The sequence below is a fragment of the Crocodylus porosus genome, unplaced genomic scaffold, assembly GCF_001723895.1.
Source record: "Crocodylus porosus isolate Cpor-Errol unplaced genomic scaffold, CroPor_comp1, whole genome shotgun sequence".
Taxonomy (NCBI): domain Eukaryota; kingdom Metazoa; phylum Chordata; order Crocodylia; family Crocodylidae; genus Crocodylus; species Crocodylus porosus.
Window position 1 is genome coordinate 1,612,256 of NW_017728912.1, and position 22,890 is coordinate 1,635,145.

The window sequence follows — 22,890 nt, forward strand, 5'->3', positions numbered from 1 at the left end:
AGGTCTGATAATAATAGGGTAGAAGTCAGTGAAGACAGGGCATACTTAAGAAGGAACATAAAAGTACACAAATACAAAATGGAAAACAACTAGCTGGGCTACAGTGCTTCAGTAAAGGGGCTGGGGGTTCTGGTGGATCATAAGCTAAATGAGACAACAGAGTGCTATTGTTGCAGAACAAAAGATTAATATCATATTTATTTGATTCTAAGGTGACTTTGAATTTAAGATATCCCTCCTAATAATTAGATTCTAGACATGGAAATTTATAATTTTGTTAGAATTTTCCATGTCTAGAATCTAATTACTGGGTGAGATATCTTAAATTTGTCCCTTGCCTCCCCACTCCCACCCAAATGCTGTAGTAGAAAAACAAAAGCAGGGGGGCAGGCAATAGGAAAAGCACAAGTGACAGGGCAGATGCTGGGGGGTGGGGCAGAGGTGAAGGAAAGCAGGGGCAAGGAGCAAAAGGTGAGGAAAGCAGGAGCAGATCTGGGGAAAAGCCACGGTAGGGAAAAAGCAGGGGTAAGGAAAACATCCTTCCTGCCCCACATCCCTTGTTCCCCTGGTGACTACCATCCTAACATTTATCTGGCTGCTTCCCACCTCCTGCTGATGTGGATGTAGGTGGAACTCCAGAGATGTTTCTATCCTATAATGCAGAAGTACCTGTGCTGGGAATTTAGCTTGACACCCCACAGATTTCTCCTTCCCTGCCCTACTCCCTTCCTCCTCTCCCTTCCATGGAGACCACAGCACCATGCAGACTCCTCCTTCCTGCCTGGCTCCCTGCCAGCCGGGGAGGGAATCTGGGCAGGGAGCTAAGCTGCTGCTGCTCTTCCTGTCCCAGCTGGGCTTCTTTTACAGTTGTTTCTCACAGCTCCTAGTTGTGATATGCAGTTCTGAGATGAGGCTTTGTTTGTCCCATGATGAATGGGGGGGAAATCCTTGTCTTAGAATTAAGTAAATACAGTAGCATATTGCAATGTATTAATAGAAATGTCCCAAGCAAGTCAAGGGCAATGATTCTTTTGCCCTGTTCCACTCTGGTGAGGTCTCTTTTGGAGCACTATGTGCCCAGTCTGGGCACTGCTCTTTAAGAAAGATGCATGGATAAATTGAAGAGTCCAAAGGAGAACAACAAAAATTATTAGATTTCTAGAAAATGTTTGAAGAAGAGAATACTGCTTGGGGAGTGGAGAGGGGACTGGGATTAGTCTGCAAATACAAAGAGGGTTATTATAAAGAAGATGATGATTGCCATTGACAAAATAATTGTCTAACAGGACAAGAAATAATGAAGAGGGACCTAGAGAGGTTGTGGAATATCCATCATTGGCAGGTTTTGAAAACAGATTAGAAGAACATTTCTCTTGTTTGTTTCAGACAGAGATTGTGTACTGGGCACGTCTATGCATGCCATTAATGTGAAACATTTAACTCTGGAGTTTATTGCTCCTGGGAGAAACCATTTGAACATGCATCCAAGAACAATAAACTCTGGAGTTTATTGCCATTTGAATGTGTGCCTGAGAGCACAGCACATTGAGCCAGGTTGGAGTAGCCCTAGCTGGCAGGAGTCCCAGGGGCTCAGCCTGGCAGCCTGTGACTGCTCTCCTTGGGTTAGCATGCTGCGGAGGGGCTGGCTGGGGCACAAGGGTGCTTTAGTGTGGGGATAGCTAGCAGGCAGCCCCCACACTGAAGCACCCTCATGCCTCAGCCATCTGTGTCAGTGTCTACAGGTGTGCTGCTGAGGACTAAAAACTCCACAGCAGGATAGTACTTTAATTTACAAGTACTATCCTGCCGCAGAGTATTAGTTTACTGCATTAGTTTACTGCAGCCTAATAGTGGCACACATATAGATGCCAAGACATTTACTTTGCAGCTAATTAGTATATTGTGTAGTAAATGTCTTGTATAGATGCACTTACTGACCAGGACTTTGGACTAAATGACTCTCTGATTTCCCTTCCACCAAAGAATAATTCACCAGATTTATTCTTTGGTGGCACAGTTCTCTTCATTAACTATTTCTGTGCATCAGAGTATTAAAATGACAATTTTCCTGTAATTAAAACCAGTCTCTCTCTCTTCTTGTCTGCTTGTATGTTGGCAAGGCAGACTATTTTGGTTTGTATGTACTATGTTCAACAGGGCAGTTAAGTATGCGAGTAGAGTACAAACATATCTGTTCAGTAAAGTAAATATCAACAGTGTAGGAGAAGTTTGTAAATATGTTGATGAAATTGCAATAGAAAGAGAAATTAGAATAGAAAATGAACATTGAAAATGTTGTTTGGTCTTTTTGTTTGAAAATATGGCTAAAGTAATGTTCTAAACTTAGAAAAAAAATTTTCAGTGAAACTTTTACCTAAGTGAAGGACAAAGATTGTGAACTTGGAATAAGATCCTTGGGAATAGTATCCCACTGATATTAACAGTTCCTTCAAGAGGGTTCACTGCATGTTGGGACCTAAATAAAGACTTCAGGAGATGGCTTGCAGGCCAAGTTATGTAAATGAAACACAGTGGACAAGACCTAGCTCAACTAAAATCAACAGGTGTTGTGTTATTGAAGTCTGTGAGTCTGGGATGTTACTCAGTAACTTTAAGAACACTCTTTAGTACACCTACACTGTCTATGTCTATAGGAAATGTATGCTGACCCCATTACTGTTGGGGTGGGAGCTTGTAGACTGTACACTTTACCTATATTACTTGCTTACTCTTCAGAACATTTGTTAAAATTTAAAACAGCACTATTTTTGGACAGGATACTTGCTATTTTGCCCTCAAAGTCCTAGAACCTGACCTGAATTCCTGACAGCAGATCCCACTAGATTATAGTTAAATGAACCTCAGCATGAAAAAAAAGCCTGTTTTAAAAAATTAATACCCAGTTCAGCAGTTTGTGGATTCTAGTTGTTAATATATAAAGTAAAATGAAGTAAGGACAGCTGGATGGGAGGCTATCATCATGGCCCTTCATCATGGATTTCATCTAAACCCCAGGGATTTGTTTTCAGAATTCAAGCATATGAGTCTTGAAGCACAGAACTGTAAGCCTATTTAAGAGTGTAGCTGCCTTTCATAAGGAAGCTTATTTGCAGTTGTGTGCTAACAATACTGATGAGCCACCAATTTTACTTTAAATCACAGTGTTTTCAGTTCAGTGTCTTCCATTGTTTTACAGATGGATAAGAAATGAATTTTCATTTTTTTTGCTTTTTCTAGTCAACCATCAAAATGTTCTTTCTATAATTAGATTGGCAAATAAAAGATGCTTTTCAGCTATAGTCCTGGAATCTAAAAGGTGACTTGCCAAAACATCTCCCCTTTTCAGTTATTTCTTCCTTCCTCCTCTCAACTTTCCTTCTGATGTCCCTGGATTTTCTGAAGGACATTGTGGAAAGGTTTTATGTCCATTTTAAGCTACCCCAGCTTAGTTGGAAGGGTTCCATTTTTAACACAGATGTCATTTATCCACAACATTAGTTAGTCACTGAAGTTAAATAGATTTTAAGAGAAAACAAACCCCAAAAAATACAATACAAAAAGACCCACCCCAGTAAGATATTACAGATTTTTTTTGTTAAAATAGATGTCAGGATGAGCATGTTTTCTGCTTTTTACTACAAAGTGTCAGATCATCAAAACCAAAATATCATCTAGTGTATCATGTTATATACCATTTTTTTTAAGAATGGACCATCCAGGGGATAGAATTTGAGGGTGGGGATAGCACTCACCTTGAATGTGGAACATCAAGGTCCAACTCCTGCCTTTGACCAATACACACCAGGGGTTTGAATTGATTTTTCTATATCATAGGTGAGCACCCAAACCACAAAGCTATTGGCTGTTTGTAGACTTACTCAGTCTTGCCTGTTGAAGCTATTTTGCTGTACATGAATAATCAAATATTCATTGGCACTATTACTTTGACTTACATTCCATTTCCCAGGTGAGTAGTTTAACTAACCACTGAGCTATAGAGCAACTTTTTCTTGCATTTTCTATTTCTCCAAAATTTAAAATCTCAGAAAAAGCTAACAGCATGGAAAAATGCACCCCACCAAGCTCTGGTCATTACCTGCTTTTGCTTTGGTTATAGACACTTTCTGTTGTAGCCACTTTAAAAGTAATTTCTCACAGCCAGATTTTTGGTTTTGGTTTTTTTGGGTAAATGTCTAAAGGAGCAGACAGGCTGCTAGGATAAAATCAATTCAAGTTAGGTTATTAGCTACTTCTGAAAGCATCTCTAGGTGATCCACTGAATCTTTAGGTACCTGCCTTATTTTCAAAATCTGGCCCTAAATGTTTTAGATGGTTCAGAAGATGCATGAGAGATAATATCGGGGCCTCTAAACCAAGAATGTTCAACCCATAAAAGCAATAAAAAAATCAAGCTGGTAACAGTCTTTACATGTCTGCATGTGTGACTACCTTCATGTGTGCATGCATTCACACATGCTTGCAATTCTGTAATGTATTGGCAGTAACTGAAACCCTTTATTTAAACTTCTATATCATGCAAATTAGTTTAGTCATCCGACCAAATGCTTTATTGTCCCAATGTGTGTGCTTGTCAAAGGATAATTGCACTGTGAAAATACCTCTTAATTTTGTTGCTTTGCTCTCCGTAAGCCATTTCATAATTTCATTTCTAATGTCCTATTATGTATTCTATATACATCCATGTGTATACCTAGATGCATGTCCAAATACATTTATAAATATAAAAACCTAGTTGACTATTATCAACTAATTCAAAAGTGAATTAAAAATAGAGTATGTATGATGGCATACTTTTATTGACATTGCTGTAAAAATTGTACTTCAGATTATAACTTTAAAGAGGTTTTTGTCACGAATGTGTGGGAGATTCTAGTTCACTTATTAACCACGTCAGCTGCTCCCCACAACTTTCACTTAAAAAATGAGTCAAAGCCCCCACAAGTCTATATTCTATTCCTTTTGCACTGACTAGAAATTATTACATAAATTAAAACATGGAACATTAAAAAAAATCAAATGAAGACAAAACTAGAAATTGTCTTTGCTCTGTGAAAACTATTGTCTTCCTCATTGTTCATATTCTTTCACTGGATCTAATTAACTTCTTTTTAAAGTATTAAAAAAAGAACACACTTCATTCTCTTTGAAAAGTAGACAAGCTGGACAAAATTGGGAAGAGAATAAATGTACGGATGAGCTTATATAATGGTACATTTCTACTACATAATAAGGTGATCTGTAGAGATTCCAAGCTAACTATTTAATGAACTCATTTGAAGCTAGCTGGGTACTGAAAGCACTATAGTCACATTAGCCCAACCAATATGCCCTTCTAATATGCATATACTGCTTCTAGTGCCAAATTCAGCTTGGGCACTGTGTAGTATAGAGAACCCTTAAGGTGCTATAGAGACTTCCATTTCTTGATTTAGGACTTATACCAAATCCACAAACAGCTTTGCAACCTGAAGTAGGACACAGTACCTGAATTCTGCCTCTGTCCAAGAGTTTGATATTCAGAAGCTTAAGTAATCTTGTAGGTGATTAAGCGTTGGCTAATAAAGTTCTATTTTTTGCACGCCCAGATGTTTCTTATTCTTGGTACTTAACAAATTTCATCGAGAATCAAAAACAAATTGTTTCTCTTGCACACGAGGTATCAAACTAAATACATATGCTCACAGCATACTCAGCACATGATTAAAGGATCATGATCCTTTAATCCTTTAAAACACAGAAGAGTCTGAGGAAGTGCTGCTACTCTTCTATCTTTATACAACCGTCTACTGGTTAGACAACTTCTCCAGGATGTACAATTCAGAGTTCAAATCCTATCTGTTTCAGAGGGGGTTTGCATCAACTTTATTCACCACCCAGGAGAATACCTTAGTCACTGGGTGTGTCTACATGTGCATTTGATCAGAGATCAGTTTACTTGCAAGTAAACTACATCCAAGTAAATGCTCCTGGGCAGGCGTTTACATGTGCAGGGATGTGGCAGCAGAGTTGCTGTTGTTAGCACCAAACTGCTTCCACTTCCTGAGACCCTGACATGAGTCCCTGCTGCCACCAGGAGAAGCTCCAGGCTCTGGCTGCTGCTTCCAACAGCCAGCAGCTCTCTTGAAAAGGTAGTCCCACTTTCTCCTCCCTGACCAGCCACTTCCCTGGCCCAGAGCAGGGGCTGCCTCTGCCTCCCTGCACTATGGCTGATCTAGCCCCTGCCCTGGCAGCATCAACCAGCACCCTGGGTTCCTGCTGGCCTTGTTGCCCTACTGCACTGACTATCAGATGGCCCTACATGGCTCCTCCACATGCGGTGACCACCTGCCCAGTCCCACTATACTGTCCCAGAGTCACCACCACTGCACAGTGGATGCCTGAACCCTGTCTAGCTGGCCAGACCCCAGCAAGGATGACATTGGAGTGCTGCCGGATGCCACCACCTGGGCCATACTCGCTTTCCTGGGCCTGAAGCCCCACCATCTCTAGGCCCACCAGGCAAGCCAGGACTGGTAGCTGCACATCATCCATAAGACCTGGGATGACAAGCAGTAGCTGGGGCATTCAGGATGACACAGGGCACCTTCCTGGACCTCCTGGGGCAGCTCTAGCCACACCTGGGGTGGCAAGACACTGCCATACAGGTATATTTTTTTTTGCACAAAATATTTATTTATTTATTTATTTGGATAGATAGATAGATAGATCACTGTACTTCTAGCAACCTGTCAAGTGACCACTGTAGTTCACTTGGCAGATCAAAACACACTTTGACAGTTAAACTATTGTAGTCCAATTACACAGTTTTTCTGTTGCTGAAGCAGGGGATGAACTGGTCGAAGTGAACTGTCGGGGCCAGTTGTTGTTTGATCAAGTGCCCGTAGAGGACTGCTTTTCTGGTCAGGGTTCTGAAACCTGTCACCACTAGGAGGAGCGCATGGACTTTCTTCCACACTTCTAGGGCAGTCCCAGAAGAGGTAGTCAATCATTTCTCCCTCCCAGCAGCAGGTCTGTCTCAGAAACTGCCATACTGCTGCCCCTCCTCATGGACACCTGGCTGGCTCTCACCCTTCTCAAGCTGGCCACACCTGCCAGCCTCTGTTATGTGGGTCATCTCTTGGGGTGGGCAAGGCCACTGCCAGGGAGGTCATCCTGGAAGTGTGCAGCACACTCCAGAACATGCTGGGGCACACAGTGCTCCATTTGCATGACCCTCTGGCAGTGGTGGTGGAGTTCCATGCCCTGGGATTCCCCCAGCGCATCCCACATCACCATCACCTGCCCACACCATGGGGACCACTCCTTTTGATCCAGAGGGGCCTTCACCCCATCGTGCTCCAGGCCATCATGGACATCTGTGGTGCCTGCATGCACATGAGTGCTGGCTATGCAGACAGTGCCCATGACACCTGCTTGTTCCATAACTCCTACCTGCCAGCCCTTGTGCAGACCAGCCTCCTGCTGAGTGCCATGGTTGTCCCACCCTCCTCATCAGGGATCCTGCCTACCCACTCTTGCCCTGGCTCATGTGACCCTACATGGGCTTGTTAGACTCCCGCCAGGCCCATTTTAACTGGTGTCTGGGCTGAACACATACCTTGGTGGAGCATGCTTTCACCAACGACAGGGGACACTGGTGCACCCTCACTGCCCCCCTCAAGTTCTCTGAGGACAACTTCCCTGGGTCACTGTCGCAGCCTGCATGCTGTATAACATCTATGAAGCCCCACGGGGAGCTTTTTGATAAGGTCTGGGTGAAGGTGGCATGGCAGATGGACGCTGCCTGGCAGAGGGAGCTCTACCTGTTGTGACAGCAACAGCAACAGGTGCCCCTGCTAAGGCTCCAGGCAAGCTGCACACCCACCACTAGGAGCCAGGGCATCAGGTACAAGAGGCACTGGCTGACCACCTCCTCCTGCACTCCCTGTTGTAGCCAGTCTGGACTGGACCCCACAGACCTTCCTACCCCTCGCCCACCTCTAGCACCATGCTCACTGCAGACACATTTCAAAAGAACAAGGTTTTATTCCCTTCACATCATACAGACTCCCCCTCCTGAACAAACAAAGCCCCACTCTCCCTCCCAAACAAACTAAACCTGTTCCTTCCCTCTCACAGCAACAGAGCCCCTCCACCACCAACCCCAACCACCAGTGATAAAACATCCTCTTCCCTGTGAAAACTACTTATGAAGTGCACCATCCCAGGGTGAAGGGGCATGGGGTGGGGGCATCTAGGGGGGGCAGATCCTAGGGACAGGTGGCAGGACCCTGGCCTCTGGCTGTTCCCCCAAGGGTATGTACACCACAGCAAGCCTGGTGGGTGAGGGGCTTGCTCAAGGGCAACAGTGGCCAATGGTCCCCTGCCATGGGAGGCTCCCGCTCTGGCAGTTGTGGTCCAGGGCCAGAAGGGCTAGTGTGTGGTCCTAGTCCCGCTGCAGGAAACTCTGGCTCCATGCCTATGTGGAACCGGGGTAAGCAATCAATTTCCTGATACGTTCCAACTTAGTAGTAATAGATAACCTCTTGTCACTGAGGAAGGTAACTCATTCAAAATTGGGACTTTCTGATAACCAATAACAAGCAGTTTGGTTAACAGGATTTTCCTGTCAATTATTGCTTGGCCTCCATCTGCCAAGAATGCTTTGAAGATGCTGAACTAAAGGGTATAAAAGAGGAATGAAACAGCTAACAGAGCATGCTTCACTCTGACAAAACTGCTACTGCACCCAGCTGATCTTCTATGTAAAAGGATCCACACCTTGAAGCTCACAAGATACAGACTGCCTCTTTTTGCCTTTGAGGATGAGAAATTATCACGTTTACAGCTAAATACTGGACTTTTCTTTAGTCTCATTTAACTGTAAGTACTTGTAGTAAATAAAGCCTTTCTGTCAGTCATTGAACAAGTTCTCATGTCAGTCCTTTAACAGTAGCCCTAAATCCTATTTTATCACTTAACATGCTTTAGGACCCATTAGGCAGCCTCCTTTCCAATCAAACAATTACATCAAGGCATGGCAGAAAAGTGAGAAGGGCAGGGCACCCTAGAGCTGGACCAGGGTAAGGATTGCATGGATGTCAAGATGCCCCTGGAGCCTATACCTGGTTACACTGACCAATGAAGAAGGAAAAGGATTCCTTCTTCAAATACATTTTAAGAGAAAGGTAGTAATGTCCTCTTTGTTGTTCAAGTAAATTATTGGAGAGATATAGTTAGCTATATCAGTCTATATATATTTATGTGCCCATACTCAGGGGAGGATTCTGAGTTGTGAATCCCAAGTGAAGAGACTTTCTGCATCCCAGAGTTAGCTACCTGAGCCCAGGGTTGGAGATGGTAGAATTCAAATTTTCAAATCATCATACTTCTCTGTGGCATAACTTTGGTTCCTTGCTCATGCTGTCATTTGTTAATTCTGTTTACCTATGAGGTACTTAATTCCTCAAGCATTGTTTAGGCAACCTGATACTTAACTTGCATCTATAGATTCTGCTTTTTGTGGGCCAGAGAAGTGTTTCAATATGTAGAGCTGTTTGTGGATTTGTTGCCTCTTTCCTGAATCCTAGGTCCCTTTAAGCAAATTTAAACATCCTGCTATTTTCTACTTCTTCTTTCCCCCTTTTTTGTTTTTTTTTGTTGCACCTTAATTTTTTTTCTTTTCTAGTTTGTCAGCCTTCCCCCTCCAATGTTATTTCTCCTTCTGTCCTGTTCATGATACCTAATCTTATTTTGCTTATACTTTTAAGTAGAGTTGCATAGCATAGTTATGTTACCTACTTAATCTTGAGTTTCAGATTCATTTTTCCAGGATACTTGGCTCATGCTTAAATAAGTAAATACAGTGATACTGATTGCACATTTATAAAATCAGAAACCATTTCCTCACCTACATTTATTTACCCCAAACTACCAACTGCATCTCCTTTTCCATGCCTCCCTCCTCCCCCAGAACATTTTTACTTTGGGTGAGGTAACAAAATAATATTTTGAAGTTAATGTGGGGGTCATGGGCAGCTGGTGGCTTCTACTGTGACTTATCTTGGAAAGTTAAATTTTAATTCATAGACCCTGGATACATTTCAATTTTATTTCCACCCTTTGAAGAACAACTTTTCAAAATTTAATTCACAAGACTTTGAAAACTGAAACCTGAAGTGTTCACACTGTTCTTCCAGCTACTGCAATTTCATTACCTTTCTTAGTGGAATGAGTGAATATGTCCCTCCTACTCAGCTAGTTCCAGATTGACACTTCACTAAATAGAACTTGAATCTCAGAAGGTTGATCTGTCAAGTAAGTTCAGACTGGCAGTGTTCAAGCAGGTTCAGATTCCCCACCTGATTGCATCCCCATTTCTAACTTTTCACATGTTATGCTTCATGCAAGTGTTAATTATGTAGATGAAAGACAACTTACTTTAATTCATCCATTCTTAGCACATAAATAAAAGGAAAATTAAAAGTGTGTATGGCATTTGCCACAAGGGGAAATGCTGACTTCAGCTTGAGGGAAGAGTAACAAAACAGCCATTAATGTAAAATAGATTATTATTACTGGTAATATCATTATTATTAATAGTAATAACAATTATCATAAATTAATATTACTATAATTATTAATAATGATAATAATCCAGATGTATTTTGATTTAGTTATGCAAATTTCCTCTGAAATTGTCTGATAAAAGTATATTTCAAATCAGATCTTGAACCCTGCCAGACTATTCTCTCAAAGTGCTCTATGAGAGAAGTCACTCTGTATCCACAGTTTACAGTGCCTTTGAAAGGGCTATGACTTTCAGACAAACAAGACACAACTAGTGTTTAGGTTACTGAGTTAGTCTCATAGAAAAGTCATTAAGATGACTAGTATTTTCAATCTCCTTCAGATGGAAGAAAGATCAATATACAAATAAACTGATTTATATAAGCAAGAGATAAATATTTAAAAGCAGTGTATATTTGTTTAAAACCCTAATTTATATAATAGCCTCATGTGTCTATATACACTGCTTCACACTCACTAAAAAATCTTAAAGTGCTGTTGCCATCTCTGATATGTAATAAACAAAGCTCATAAAATATTATCAATAGAGCAAGATTTTTCTTCTTCCCCTCCCAGTGATTAGTACATTTGCCAAAAACGTGCTTTTGGTTTTCACAAAAATATCTATCAAAGTAGTTGGCACTGAAAAAATAATTCTCAAAGCAGGTCAAAGAAGCTTCCATTAAGCCTTGTAACTAGTAGCCAGTACCAATACATTTATATTGTACATTCCCCATATTCTTCTGTTTAAGTGGCATCTGAAAATTAAGTGTATTAAACAGAGAATAGGGCCTAATGAAAAAAAAATCCTGAAGCAATCATGTAACCTGCAGCTGCACCTAGTGGTTAGAACACACACACAGAGGATGTAGAGGGCGACAAGTTCAGAGTTGCCAGCTGTTCATAATTTACAGACTTCCCATAAATAACCAGGCTACAAACCCATTTTCATAAAGTCCATAAAAAATAGAGCTGTCCAGAAAAAGTTCTAAACAGCCCAGAGCTGATTGAAAATACCATGTCAGAAATGAAGCTGGAGTTAAGTATTGAAGAGCAGCTAGAACAGATTAGTGCCACCTGGTATCTGAGCAGCACTGCAGCATCCTGTGTGAGGGTTTGGCTGGAACATAAGGAACTGGGACTGTAGGCAGGTCCTGAAAGGCAACAAGCAGGTCAGCTAAGTGAGGGTACAGGTTAATGGAGCATCAGGTTGGGATCTAGATCAGCAGAGTAGGGAACGCAGGACCAGGCCCCAGTAGAGTTGAGAAGGAGATCTGAGAGATGTAGTCTAGGGTGCAAGCCAAGATCAGAAGTCAGGAGTATCAGAAAGCTGGGTGCTGAGTTCTAGGGAAGATCTAAGAGCTGAATCAGGAGCCAGAAGAATCAGAAAGAGTAATGATCACAAGGGAACGCAGAATAGACAGAGGCTGCAGGTGTCTTTAAAAGGGTGAGTGTTGCTCTCAGCAGCCAATTCAGTTACAGGGTCAAATGTGGAAGCTCAGGAGCTTGGCCCAGTTGGGCCTGACTGACCAAAGGCCTTAATACCCTACATAGAGCTCTGTCAGGGCTTTGTAGCCCATGGGGTAGTGTTAGTGCCACTGGAGCTTCCAGAGCTTCCTAGCCCCAGCCATGTGCTGTTTCTGCTTGGTCTCATCACTTCCCTGTAACAATGCTGATTGGCAGGCAGGCAGGCAGGCAGTCCATCCCTGGGGTCTGTGCTGAAATGGGTGGGGCCAGCATAGGAAGTGCTGAGGGAGGGCACAGGGGGGACTCAGGATGTGGGGGTGAGTAGGGGCTCTGGGGTGCGGGGAGTAGGAAGAGGGAATAGCACAGTGTAAAACTATTGCTGCAGACAAGGTTATCAGGTATACTAGGTTAGACAGGGGAAAAAAGAAAGCCCTCAATCCTATTGAATATGTTTTACATTGTATAACTTATTCATTGAAGTAGGACTGGTACTCAGGTGTCTTAAACACAGATAAATAGTCTCTGGTTTAATGGTCATTTATGTATTTTTAAAAAGTAAAGCAACTCTGATATTAATATCCCTATATTGGGCAGAGTATGATTTTTTTTCAACCAAGTCTTTTTCTATTTTAGGGACTAATTCAACTATTAGGCCAGGGGGTATTCTGGTAGTAGCTCTCCCTCATTGTTCTACCTTATATAAAATACTCAGCTATTCACTGAGCTGGGGAAAGAGAGAGAATGTGTGCACATCAATATGAAATTGTGCTAGCATGTGCTAGCAAACCTGCATTAGTTTAATCCAACTGGAGTGGGTAACAATAGCAATGAAGACATGGCAGCATGGTCTCATAATCAAGCTATTTATTTCAGTTGGCATGGTCTCATAATCAAGGTATTTATCCAGGTTTATAAGGTCATGCTGCCGTATTTTTACTGATGTTGTTTCCCATGCCAAGTACGGAAAGTCAGTAATATAACTGAGGGGAGCTGACTAAGGCAGGAGCCCCAGTCACTACATCTGTGTGTAGAGGGAGAGTGGTGGCAAAAAAGCAGCTGCTGCCTCAGTGGCAGCTAACCACATCTCAGCGATCAGAACAGTAAGGACTGGTGCTGCCCTACACACTTTTGACTGCCTTGGGTGCAGACCTGTCTTGCTATGCCTGTGGAGAAAGTTAATTCAAGTGTGGTAGTACATGCTACAGTCACAACTTTAGTTTGATGTGTAGGCAGACTTTAGTCTCATTAGTTTGCTTACTTGGCAGGTGAATCATTGTGAGGAATAATTTGTTAATAATTCTGCAAGGTGGAATAATTTGTTAAGCATCAGCATAGTGTTCTTTCTGGGGGTGAGGCTTGAGACAAATTTTAAAGTTGGTAGGGAAGAAGTTCCTCTGGTCTCATTGGCTTTAAGGTGATGAGCATGGAGTCTGCAGAAGGGACACAATACTCTCATGCCCCCAAACCAGATCAAATTGGAGAACAAGTAGCAGGAAGAGTTGGGAAGTAGTTCCATGGCTCCATTCTTTTCTACAGCAATCAGGAAAATAGAGTAAGAAGTATCCTAGGAAGAGATGTAGTAGGAGGATGCACAGCCTGTGAACAAGTGACAAGTGACAATGTGCTGATTAATGCAAAATGTCCCCTGATGGTTCCCTTGCACAGTTTCACACCATCTTTTACTATCAGTGAGACATTCTAATCAACTCTTGTTTGTAATATACTGTACCAGTGCTACTAGAAATTCTTGCAACCATAGGGTTTGAAATTAACTTTGAAAAACAACATTAAGCTGTCCGGAAAAAAAGGAACTTAAAGTAAATATATTAAGTGCTCTCTTTTGATTTCATTGAGTATTGAGGCCATAAAATGTTCCAGATTAATCATGTATTTTTTGTTTAAGTCATTGAGCTGTCTCTAGTTATCCCATTCTTATCAGTGAAGCTATACAGACGTTGCTGGGAACAGAAATTGGAATTTAAGGTGTTATAGACCTCATCATGCCTTATGTTGTAAACAATGCTCCTTAAGTGCTTTGCATTATCTGATAAAATATATCAGCAGAAAAAATAAATACTTGTCTTGCTTACAGGAATATGTGGGAAGGTGTGGGACCAAACTAAGTTAAGACAAAGTTTATCCTTTAGAACTGCTCACTGATGAACTCCCTTACTCCTTCAGAAAGCGTATCGCTAGCCAGAAAGGTTATTTTAAATGTGCTATTCTTATGTATGGTATGCCAGCACAGCTCATGAGTCTCCTGAAAATACATTCAGTTTTAGTAAATGAAAACATTGCAGGGAAATATTTTAGTTGGGTAGCAACGGTGCTGTGGCGGGAGGGAAGAAAATGAGAACGTTACTCTTCCTGCTTTCATTGGATACATATGGATGTACCACAACTTTCTTCTGTAAATCTGGCACATTTGCAGGCCCTGAATTTCTAAACACAATGGATGTATAGGAACCCTTAAAACTATGCCCTAATCCCCGAACAACTACAGCTACCTATAGAAGTGACAGAATCCTCCCTTTACAAAGACTCCCCATATTGCAGTGGTCTTTTGGAAGTGTTATATGCCCCTTTTTGTTAGGTCTATGCATTCTGCCCTTTCTATTGCATATAATCACAGAAGTACCATCACATCCATGGCAGACACTGCTGGTATTGGTCCTTATAGGTACTCACTTTGATTTTTGACCATCATTATTTCAGAAATCTGAAGTGCAAGGATTAAGAATTACTGTTCCTTTCAGTGCAGACTGTTCACATAATCTTAATCAAGTGGAGGCTACTTGTGAAAGCAGTTTTCTCAGTAATTCCTGAAGAGTTTATTGAGAATCCAGTAAATCCAAGGTCATGCAGCTCTCTGCTTCAAGGGTTTCTAAAGCAAACATCTTTGAAATTTCTCTAAGTATTACCATGAGTTTACTCTGCTAGCTGTACCCCAGACATCCATCGTCATTCGTTGACATTTTATAAACATAAACAGATTTTTGTATCTTTCATTAATTCTCATTGGCCACATGCATTTGAAATCAGATTACCACTTTTTTGCATTATGAAATGAGGTCTACAGTGTACATACAGTTTGTCTCCTCTAGTATATCCATGAGGAATGCCCCACTTTAATTGATTTTAACTTTACAAGCCATGTTATTTCAACTGGAAAAGCTGCTATCAGAACTAATAGGAGCAAAATAATGCCTAAATAATGAAAGGCTAGTTCCATGATGAACATTTAGAGTGGCATAACTGCATTTATTATTTTACCTGAGAGATGTGCTGTTAATTCAAGTCAGAGATTTCCTGATGCATACTAAGACATAGAGTCTCCTCATTTATTGGTGCCTTGCTTGTCCCATAGCAGTCTGGAGGGAAAAAGACTGATTTTAGATTGGCCCCAGTGCTGTATGCCTGGGCATGACTTTATGCAGATTCATGACCAAAGGGTGACATACTGTGCTATTAAAAATGAACCTTAGCTTCTTATTTCAAATGAGGCACAAACTGTAAGTGTGCCTTGAAAACCTAACTATTCCTTTGCTTCCAGCTTGCCCTAAATGTATGGTGTGATATTTTAGTAAATGTTTGAATTACTGCTGTTAAGATGAAACAATTCACAAAACTATACCAACTGCCACATTTTTGATGAATTATATTAATGCAAGCCATTAGTAAACTGTGCCCTAGGTTTTTTTTTCTGTTAGTCCCTGGTAGCTCTCAGGAAATCATTATAAATAAATGGAGAGGAATATGGCACGAGAGGGATTTATGAGTTACTGAAGAAAGGAAAAACAACTGTCTGCTCTGAAGAAAGGAAGTTTCCAAAGAGAGAGGAAAACTGCACCTTGAAAAACAAGACTGATTATAATACAAAACAGCAATTTTTAATAAGCTCTGCTAAACCTCACTAATTTGCCAATGAGCTGCCTGGCAACATGTCTTTCACTTCATCTGCACTCTAAATAAAAATTAGGAACAGACGGAGGTGATGCTTGGGTCATAGCAGTAACTTAACTAACAGCTCAAAGGCACATATTTCCATTTAGTCAATCCAAATGTTTCAGTAAGCTTCAAGAATTGTTCTTAAACAAGCCTGGTGAGATTCTAATCTACAGTTTGAGCTTTAAGAGAGATTGTCCAGATACCTAGTATTTAGATAAAGCAGTGCTAGTAGCTGACCTCTGTTTTCTTTAAGGTGTGTAAAAATGAAAAGTAGATTGCATGGGTGGATGTTTTATATTAAATTTCAATAGGCTCCAGAAATGGATAAAATATATATACGCATGAGACTAGAGAAAAGAAAAGCTATTGTACTTGTTCTGAGATGAAATACTTATCTTGACTTTTGCACTCCAGACTATAAGATTCAGCAATAAATGTAGTTTATTTCGCTATTTAAAGAATAGTAATGTTACAGGCAACATGAACATATTCATCTGGTCCAGCCACGTGCTTTTCAGTTTTTTGTAAGAAGATGGGTTATCAAAGTGTATTTCATCGAGGGGAGGAAGTCTTTGTTTTTAACATTCTTTGGAGGCAACAACAGCTTGATAGATATAGGCACAGTTTTCCTGAGAAAACAAATTGCTATAAAGCAAATTTTAACTGATTACATTTTCAATTAATCAAATAACATGTTCATTAATAAAGACTGTCAGGAAAGTGTTGTTTATTTATAGCTATTACTAAGAAAATGTTGCTAACTCCTATGGGGATGATTTAGCCTGAGTCACACAGGCAGTCTATGGCAGAACAGCAAATAAACTCAGGCCTTGGTGAAAAATTTATGTCAAAATTGTGTTTTGAAAGGAAACCATGTTTAAAAAGAAAAAAAAAGGTTGGTTTTCACAGACAATGTTGATTTTTCAATTTTAACAAAGCAGAGGATATTATGTTTTCACAAATGCATTAATATACAGTTTAAATGCCCATGTTGGTTAAGAAAAGAGTTGGTTAAACTGGAAAGGGCACAAGTCATTGTCAAATACTAATGTTTACTTTTATTTTAAAATATATTGTCAGCATATATGCTTTATTTCCCTATACTAGTGACCTTTTTTTCTTAAGGCTTCATTTCTTAAATGTGAAAATAATAAAATAATCTTACAACCACCATAATTAACTCAGAGGGTGGATGCAGACATTTGGAGAGGTTGTGTGGGGGGCTACCTGACCTAAAATAAGTTGGGTTGAGGGGGTTGGGGACAGAGATTGAAAGGAGCAAGGCAGCAAGTAAGCTCTGAGGAAGTCAGGGAAAGCAGTTGGGATCAATGGGGGCATTGGTGTGATCCAGGTGTTCATGGGCGTCACAGGAGGCATGGTGGATTCTCTCTTCCACCCCCTGGGACCAAGGGCTATTTTTAGGGTCTCCCCCCAGACAAGCAATTCCAATGAATCCATCTTGCTGACCCTCCTTTCACCCTGACTTACTTGATCAACTCCAGGCTCTGGCAAATGCTGGTAAAACTGGCACTGGGAGTGGCTTGCAGAATGGGGGGTGGGGAAGAGGGTGGGAGGGTGGGAGAGGGGCTGGTTTGTCTCTGTGGGGGTTGTCAATCTGGGTGTGTGAGGAAGGGGCTGGGAAGCTAAAGCTATCCTGGTGCCAGGGAGGTGGTAGAAAAAGTACAGCCTTGTGACTGTGCTGGGAACTGTACAGAAGTCCAGGACAGTTAGACTGGGTTCACCATTTTTAGACTCATCTAAGTTTGCTATAACCCTGAGGTAGGGTTATCTTAGGCCAGACATTTTTAGACTGATCGAATTGTCCTGAACTTCTGTGCAGTTTGGACTGAAATTGACAAACCGGTGTAAGGTCCGCATTTTGGCAAACTAAGTTAGACTGGGTGGAGATTTTTTATGTGATCTATCCTGTCCTCAAACACTCCCAGTATCTGTATGCACCCAGGGTAAGTTAATAGATGAGTCTGAGGACTGATTCAAGATCATATATTGATCTTTATTATGCACTTCAGCACACCTGAAGAATTCAGTGCCACAGGAGGTCATTAGGACAATTTGAGTGATTGAATTATAAGGAAGATGAATGATTGTATGATCATTAACAGTGCTGATAATCTTGCAAACTAATTTTTATTTAAGGTTTTCTGTTCTTATGCTGAGTCTTCCCTTAGGTTCAAAAAGACAGAAGTTCCCCTACCCTAGTGGTATTATGAGCAAAGGCTTTTCCGCCTTTCTCAGAAGACTATGTATGTACTATTACTATTACTGTATTTCATTTGACTAGGTAGTAAAAATCTTGCCTACAATATCTATGGCAATGTAAGTAACAAGGAGTGAAATGTTTGTAATGTTTCCCAAAACCAAGGAAATTGCAGTTGCACTACATGTTAATGGATGTGTTTCTATGTAATGTTATGAAATAGTAATGACACTCTAAGGAGCAATGGTATAATCCAGGAAATGTCTGCCTGCAGCCTCAAATATTTACATTTGTAATTGAAAAATACAGTGAAAGAATATCAAACCTTTTAAAAACTGAACCCTAACCATTCTTTCTGTAGACAAACACTGTTGTAAGGGTCTGTATGTGGTTCTTTCCTTAGACATTCTTAGTACCCAAAAGGGGTAAAATCTCCTGCTTTTAGGTTTTTATTTTGGGACTCTGGTGGCCATCATTCTTCACACTAAATGATTCTGACAAGGAACCAGTCATTTTACCAACATACAAACCAGATACAGTAACAGCATAAACGTACTCTTCTAAGGACTCAGTGTATAAACTAATATATAACTCCTAGGTCATAGTATTACAGATGGTAGGGTTATAGTTAATGATTATAAGAAATCAAAGAAGATGGATTGTAAGGATAAACATCACTTATTCCAGGGATTAAAAATAAAAAAGATTTGGAACTAAGGACAAGAGAACTAAGTAAAGAACTAACCAACCAAACAGAAAAAAAAAAAAAAATCAAGCTTTTCTGGTTCTTGTACTCAAAGTCCCCACTTATGTAATAATGACAAGAATGTTCCAAAAGTCTCCCGTTGACCTGAAATGGTTGATAGAGTTGGAAATTGATGTGTCTAGAGATGTGATATGTTGGGCTTCTCAGCAAAAAAAAACATTTAAGCTCGGAGTGCATCCCATGCTGTTTTGAACCCCTTCCATTTTCTGGATTACAGCTCAGCAAAGGAATAATAAACTCATTCTTGTGTTGAAACAAAATAAAGTCTTGAGTCCTACGCAGCAAGGAACAACTCATCATCTGTAATTTAGCTTTTTGTGATCAGATTGCCTTCCACAAACTGTGCTCCTGTACAGCCTACAATCTAGCATACAGTAGAGCAGTCCCAAACACCATTATGGTCTCCTGGGTATACAGACAGTTGCCATACTTGTTACTTGAACTACTTTTGACAATTGGTGTATATCAGAGACTGATTAAGATGGCTATGGGAAATGTAGAAACCCCCCCAAATAGCAAAGGAGTTATATAGCAGGCCCAGTTTTCTTTAATGTTGAATACTTAAATGAAAACAGACTAAATATTGTTGCAAATATCAGGGAAGGCAATGACATGAGAAAGACAGAATATAGGCGGAAAATAACACCAAGAAAGTTTTTTATGGCTGAATGCAAGTTAATTCATTTGGAAATGAGGTAAAGGGGGGTGGAATCCAAAGTACATAGTTTAATTTTTGTTTAGCCACAGCTTTGGGTCTAACAGTAATCAGCTTCCCTGTGGTTTTCTTTTGTCTTCCAAGGAGGCTACTCAGCTTCATCACCAGACTAGCTACTGGTAACTGTAGAAAGTTGCCTAACTTCCAGCTTCTAATTCAGCCGTGTTTTGCTATCACAATGCTGAGAGGAACATTCCTCCACCAAGGCCACTGTATGATTGTTTCAGTTATATGTAAAGGAAAGAACATTACAGCAAGCATCTAGGGGACAATCCTCATGATGTGGACACAATTTTCTCAATTGTAAATGGCTGGCTGCTGATTTCCCTTGCATTTCCTATCCTATAGGGTGTTAAGTGCTGAACTCTTAATTAAGTAAACAAGGACATTACTCCTCTTAGAACCCAGTCCAGGGAAAGGATTTTTAAGGTGATCGGAGGCTCTAACCAGGGTGTTTGCTTGCAGCGCAGCATTACTCCACCACAATGAGCAGACTCTTCAGTTAAACTGGAAACTACAGGTTAATTAATACACAGACTGTATTAATGATAACAGACAATAATACTTACAATAATTACAAGACCGTTAATGATGATAAGCAGGGATCCTGGTTTTCCATGATAAAAAATTGCAAATTCTCTGAGAAAACTTCCAAAATCTATGATTAAAATGAAAGCCCCCCCCCCATAGCCCTGGTGGTGCCCCTCACCCTGTACCTATACCTCCTGCTCCCCCAGCCCTGACAGGGGGGGCCCCAACTGCCAAGGCTATGGGGCCAGAGGCCTGGGTCCACAGCCCCCTGCCCCTGGCAGGAGGCAGTGGCTGCTGAAATGGAGCAGAGCCCAGCTCCCCCACCCTGCTGCCTGCTCCCTGGCTGCTGTGGGCTTGGGTGGGATGTTGCTCCCCATCATGGCATGCACTCCTGGGGAACAGGGGGACCAATGTCCCTCATATCTGTGCATGGGGCAGAGGCTGAATGCTGCCCACTGCAGGCTCCTGCTCTGCTGCCTTCCTCAGGTGTCTCTGCAGCCCAACATGTGTGACCAGGTGCTGCAGGGAACAGTGGGACCATGCAGGAAGCCATTTGCTTCTACAAGCTCTGTGCTGCCCTGGCAAGGTGTCCCCTGCATGTATGGCTGCAGTGGGGTGGCAGCATGGGATTGTGCACAGGGACTGCAGGGAACATGGAGCTTACAGCAGCAGGAAGCTTTCTGAGTGGTTCCACTGTTCCCTGCAGCATTGAATTTCACATGCTGAGCTGTGGAGGCCCCGGGGTGGGCAGCAGGGTGGGGAGCATGAGCCTGAAGTGGGTAGTGGGCAGCACACAGTTCCTACCCCGTTCACAGATCTGGGAGGCAAAAGTCCCCCCTGCTCCCCTGGGAGTGTATGCAGTGGCAGGGAGCCAGCCCCACCTCCCTGCCACTCAGATGAGCCATCCTTGGCCCCATTCCATGCCCCACTAGGGCCCTGCAGCTGCGCATTGTGGTTCTGGGCCCCAAGGCCAAGGCCCTGTCCCACTCCTCACTGTGATATTTTACCATGAGTGTTGGCCCATCAGCACTGGTCCTGATCTATGGTTGTGCTGCCAGAGGGCTCACCAGGGAGCCTTGCTGTACCTGGGATATACAATCACTTCCAGTGGCTCCAGACACTAGTCACTCACCAAACACCCTTAATCTCATTGGACATTTATACACATACCTTTTCATGCTGCAACATGCTAAAGATTCAGCATGTCGGAGCAGACTCAATCAAGTCTTCTCTGCATGTGATCTGATGCTTTGCTCACATTTGTATAAAGAGAGAAATGCATGTCAGCGCTAGGAAAATGGTGGTGGTGAGTTTTTGAACTACAACTCCTTCAATTGTTTTAGTTCAAAAGTGCACTGCCGCCATTTTCTCAGTGCTGCTGTGTGTAAGCCAGGTACCCCCAAGGCTGTTCCCTAGTCTCAGTTGAATGGGATGGGTCATCAGAAGGGGGTGCTATGAGAGGGATGCCGGAATTTCAAGCAGATTCTTTGCTCTATAACAGTTAACCTAAGGCCAAAATTCTTAACTATATACAATTTATTAAATTATAATATACATGAACATAAAACTAAATATCATATACATATATTTACACAGTGAACACTAACCAATAACCAAGGTCAAACCCTGAATAACACTATTTACAACATCACAATACAACATTTCAATTACAAAATATAAGGCACAAACGTGAACAATCTTAGTGACATTTATCCCTTAATATAGTCCCTGACCCATGGCAAGAGATAGTCCTCCTTCCAATGGGATCCCTTGGGGAATCACCAGGAAGCACCAGGGGCCCCTCCCCTTAGGGCCTTGACTAGGTGCAGGGAGTAGAGGCTGCTCACCCACCCCCTTAACTGGGTTAGCCCGTCCCAAGTGTCTTTCCCCTGTGAGACCCAAGGGTGGCAGTGAGGGTGCAGCTCGATGGGGTCTCCTCTACTGGAGTGCCTCTCCAGGCCTCTCCCATGCCACTGGATTCCTCCCCATCCTGTGCCCTTCTCTGGGCACTGAGGGCTCAGTTCCTCTTAGCTGCTGGCTCCTGGGCCTCACACCACAAAACTACCATTTCCCCATGCCCTGGCTCAGCACTGAGGGCTCTGGCTGGGCCCTTCAGGCTCTGGCCAGCTGTCCTCACACAGGGTGGTTAATCCAAGCAGCCTCTGCTGCTCCCTGGCTCCCAAGTCTTGGGTCCGTGTGCCACCCTGCACACCGTAGGACCTGGTCACTTGCCAGGAGATGGGGCCTGAGCTGCCTCGCTGAGGCCCTCAATGCCCTGCCAGAGTTCCAGGCTCAAGCTGCTGCTTTCAGCTCCCAATGCCTGGGCTCTGTGCACCATGGTGGGCTCGAGCAGTCTCACACTGCTTCCAGGGCTGGGTCTCTGCACACCGTCCCTGTGTGCCATCAACAGCCCAAGCAGTCTCGCACTACTCCCAAGGCTGCTCCTGCAGTAATAGCTTCAGGAGCCTTGGGCCTATTGCCCGCTGGGGGTGAGCTCCCCAGATTTGCTTGGCTCTGCTCTTCTTGAGTTCCTTACTGCATCTGCCTCTCGTGGTGGGCATGCAGCTCCTTTTATATGCTCAACGGCTCCGCCCCTGAAGTCTTCCGCCCCTGACAGTTTACAGTCTCCAATCAGGTCTAGAGGAACTCTTCTCCCCCTCCGCTCAGGAAAGAGGT

At 42.2% G+C, this 22,890-nt stretch overlaps 1 long non-coding RNA gene across 1 annotated transcript; it reads right to left on the minus strand.

Annotated features, from left to right (window-relative positions):
* Positions 1-8,655: 8,655 nt before the first annotated feature.
* Positions 8,656-18,032, minus strand: LOC109309538. The gene is made up of 3 exons (XR_002100946.1): positions 18,020-18,032; positions 11,482-11,484; positions 8,656-8,726 (listed from the first exon to the last, which is right to left on the minus strand). It is a non-coding gene; the product is annotated as an uncharacterized LOC109309538 (long non-coding RNA).
* Between the last annotated feature and the right edge of the window lie 4,858 nt (positions 18,033-22,890).